The sequence below is a fragment of the Malaclemys terrapin genome, chromosome 1 (assembly GCF_027887155.1).
Source record: "Malaclemys terrapin pileata isolate rMalTer1 chromosome 1, rMalTer1.hap1, whole genome shotgun sequence".
Taxonomy (NCBI): domain Eukaryota; kingdom Metazoa; phylum Chordata; order Testudines; family Emydidae; genus Malaclemys; species Malaclemys terrapin.
Genome location: NC_071505.1, coordinates 349067595 through 349072205, shown reverse-complemented (window position 1 = coordinate 349072205; position 4611 = coordinate 349067595).

Here is a 4611-nt window from a genome sequence, read left to right as displayed (position 1 = left end):
ATTTAAAACACAGAGGACTCCCCCCCTGGACTAAGCTTCACACTTACAAAACAGGAATAAAACTCCCGCTTACCATAGGGAAAATTCAGAAGCTAAAACAAAAGATAACACTGCTCTACAGCCAAAATGCTTCTGAAATAAATGTAGTCAAACTTTACTAATTCTGGGTCACTGAGAACGAAAATGATGCTTAAAATTGTTGATTGGCTCTAGTTTTCAAGATATGCTATTGGGTCTCTATATATGACCCTTGACTTGGGAATGGCAGAGGATAAGTAAGTTATAAAGGGAAGGGATCTCAATTTAAACCAGAAATGACTAAAAGACATCTTTGACTGGACCTATGAATAAATCTATGACTGGGTTTGGACAGTACTTGCTTTTTAGGCAAAACAATGAATGATGTAATCTGAAGCTGGTATTGCGTCATACATGATATGAATTGCATCATGTTATTCCTAGAAGTCATGGATGATGCAATCATAACGAAGCTTACATCACTCTGCTGAACAAATTGCCCTATATCAGCTCTAGAAATCATACACTGTCATGCTCTCTTATTCGTCAGTGTTTGATTTTGCAAAGGGACACATTTCTGTTTAGCCAAAGTGAGCAGAGATGCCTCGTACTTGTGTGAACAGTGCAGATAACTTCTGCTATGTTTGTGGTGAAGTGACTTTTCCATCACAAAAGCGCAGTATAACCACTATGGTTAAGAAAGCCTATCACCTTTATTTTGGCTGCAAAACTGGAGATCAGGACAAGAGGTGGGCTCCACACATATGCTGCAACACTTGTGCAACAAATCTTCACCAGTGGTTGAACAGGAAAAGGAAATCTATGCATTTTGCAGTGCCAATGATTTGGAGGGAGCCAACAGATCATACCAGCAATTGTTACTTCTGCATGGTGCCTCCAGTTGGGAAAGGTGTGTCAAAGAAGAAACAGTGGACTGTGCATTATCCAAACATTCCATCAGCTATACACCCAGTACCCCACGGAGAAGGACTGCCAGTTCCTGATGCACCAGAATCATTCTCACTTGAGTCAGACGAGGAAGAGGAAGAGGAAGAGGATGAAACTTCTGGTCCTGAAACATCAATGTCACAGGACCCACATTTTCTCCCATCCTCCTCCTCTGAACCACACCTCATAACACAAGGTGAACTGAATGACCTTGTCAGGGATTTGGAACTACCCAAGAGTAAGGCAGAGCTGTTGGGTTCCAGACTACAGCAGTGGAATCTCCTGGCAGGTGATGTTAGGGTTTCCATGTCCCATGACCGTCAAAAGGATCTTGTCCCATTCTTCTTCATGGAAGGTGATCTTGTAGCCTGCAACAACATTGATGGTGTGATGGCAGCCCTCAACATCGTTCACGATCCAGAAGAGTGGAGACTGTTCATTGATTCATCGAAGATCAGTCTTAAAGCTGTTTTACTGCATAATGGCAATGTTTTGCCATCAATTCCAGTTGGTCATGCAGTCCATATGAAGGAAACCTATGACAACATGAAACAACTTTTGAGGTGCATAAACTATGACCAACATCAGTGGCAGCTTTGTGGCGATTTGAAGGTTGTTGCTCTCTTGCTTGGTCTGCAGACTAGATACACAAAGTACTGCTGTTTTCTCTGTGAATGGGATAGTCGTGCAAGAGATTCCCAGTACATCAAGAAAGATTGGCCACTCTGACAGTCATTGGAGCCTGGGAGGAAAAGTGTTCAGCATCCACCACTTTTTGAATCAAGGAAGATTTTGTTACCACCCTTACACATCAAGCTGGGTCTGATGAAGAACTTTGTCAAGGCCATTGACAAAACACAAGCAGCTTTCAAGTACCTCCGTGGAAAATTTCCAAGGTTAAGTGAAGCTACGATAAAGGAAGGTGTCTTTGTTGGTCCTCAGATTCGTGAACTTCTTCGAGATGATGCATTTGACCATTCACTGTGTGGCAAGGAAAAGACGACATGGAAAGCCTTCCAGTTACTGGCAATAAATTTTCTCGGAAGCAACAAGGCAGACACATACAGGTTGTTGGTGGAAAACCTCCTCAAGGCATACAAAAACCTTGGTTGCAACATGTCACTAAAGCTACATTTTTTGCACTCTCATCTAGATTTTTTTCCACCGAACTGGGGAGCAGTGAGTGACGAGCACGGCGAGCGATTTCACCAGGACATTGCAACAATGGAGAAACGCTATCAGGGCAAATGGAGCCCATCAATGCTTGCAGACTATTGTTGGACACTGACAAGAGATGCTCCTTTTAATGAATACAAGAGACAAGCCAAGAAGCGCCGAGTAGACACTGAATAGGACTAAACGATGTACATAATAGTTTTTTTGCCTTTTGTTTCATAATAAATTTTATTAATATAACCCTTTTGCTGATTTTTAAAGTGTCACATAAACAGGACAGGTGAAATATTATCATGTAAAGCAACCATAAACACATGAAAAGACCTAGGTTTACAATTTATGGTTAAAACTCTACTATCTACACAATATACATAGACATAAAATGTAAAAACTTAAATATCTTAGAAACAGTAGCCAATCAGTTGTTTTAATTGTCATATTTGAATTCAGCACATCAAAATGCATAATAAATAGCACATTTTATCTCTGAAGCAGACGACTTCTCAAAAATTGTAGACCAGTGTAATCTAACCCATTTCCTTGCCTCACTTACAATTTCTGTAATTCTGAGATGGATTATTTCAGGTATATTATCAGAAGATGTTGTCCTTGCTTGGCTTCTCTCTCCATCCAAAGAGGGAACAAAGAAAGAGAGAACAAAGAGAAAAACCTCCCTCCCCCCCAGATTTGAAAGTATCTTCTTTCCTTATTGGTCTTCTTTTTCTGGTGCCAACCAGGTTATTTGAGCTTCTTAACCCCTTTCAGGTAAAGTAATTTAGTTGAACTACGCGGGATGGATTTTATGTTACCCTTATCTCTGTTTATGACAGTCAGTGTGACCGGTCCCCTTCTATAGCAGGTGACCGCGGGCATATCATCCTGTGAATGAGCCTGTGTAAGCAGGGTCTGAGTGAGTTCTCCCTACGGCTATCTTGGAGGGGGAGAGACTTCAGGAGCAAACTTTATTTTCATGAACACACTTACCCTGCCTAGGTATCCAGCAGATAGAGTGTTGATGCTCAAAGAGATCAACTTTGGTTAGTGTTGGGTTACAAATCACTGTAGTGCTGAATGCATTGGGGATGAAATGTTATCAATGTTACTTCTATTTTTTGTATGAATAAAGGGGAGCAGAACTGTGCTTAACCTGCCCCAAATGAGGGTTTCACCCTCAGCTGAAAGTATCATGTTAAGGCAGGGGCTCGAATGCCAGATTCCTGTGAGAGTGGGGACAGGTGTTCCTAGCTAGGATGTATGGAGTCTCCTGAATGGTCCCAGGTCTGGTTTAACATTTTCCTATCCACTGTTCAAAGACAGAGCTAAATAGGGTCCATTGGTATTTTCAGTGATCAAATGAGAACTGAAATCACTCGTGGTGGGATGGCATTTCTGCCTAGCTTACTAAAAGTTGAAAATCACTAACTGCTGACAATCAAGAGACTGACCTTCCAAGATCAAAGTACAGATACTGGTGGCAGCATAAGGGAAGTAACAGTCTGCCAGTGCAGAAGAACTGAGTCTTGTGGGATGGCCAGACAGAGCAAGTGCTCAGGTGGAGGAACAAGCAAGGTTTCTTCTTCCCCAGGTGGGAGGTGAACTCACACATATGCACCTCTCAACACTGTGTCCTCACTGACCAAGGATGACCACAGTGAGTGGGGTGAGGTGAGGGAGAATAGAGGGGCACAGTAAAGAAACTTTTCGTTGTAGAACTCAAGCATACGAGGCAGAAAACATTGCCCCATGCACTCTGTCCTGCTCACAGTTTTATGTTTATGAATCCTGCTTGTGGCATTTCCTCTAATTAATATCAGATGACTTCCCTCCTTTCATTAAAAGTTAGTTTCCTACTCTCAGGCCTGGTCTACACTATGAGTTTAGGTCGAATTTAGCAGTGTTAATTCGAATTAAGCCTGGACACGTTCACACGATGAAGCCATTTTTTTTTTTACTTAAAGGGCCCTTTAAACCGGTTTCTTTACTCCACCTCCGACGAGGGGATTAGCGCTAAAATCGGCCTTTGCGGGGCGGAATTGGGGTAGTGTGGACGGAATTCGATGTTATTGGCTTCCGGGAGCTATCCCACAGTGCTTCACTGTGACCACTCTGGACAGCACTCTCAACTCAGGTGCACTGACCAGATAGACAGGAAAAGGCCCGCAAACTTTTAAATTTCATTTCCTGTTTGCCCAGCGAGGAGAACACAGGTGACCACGCAGAGCTCATCAGCACAGGTAACCACGATGGAGTCCCAGGATCGCAAAAGAGCTCCATCATGGACCGAACGGGAGGTACAGGATCTGCTCGCCATATGGGGAGATGAATCAGTGCTAGCTGAACTCCGTAGCAGTAAATGAAATGGCAAAATATTAGGAAAGGTCTCAAAGGCCATGAAGGACAGAGGTCATAACAGGGACGCACAGCAGTGCCACATGAAAATTAAGGAGCTAAGGCAAGCCTACCACAAAG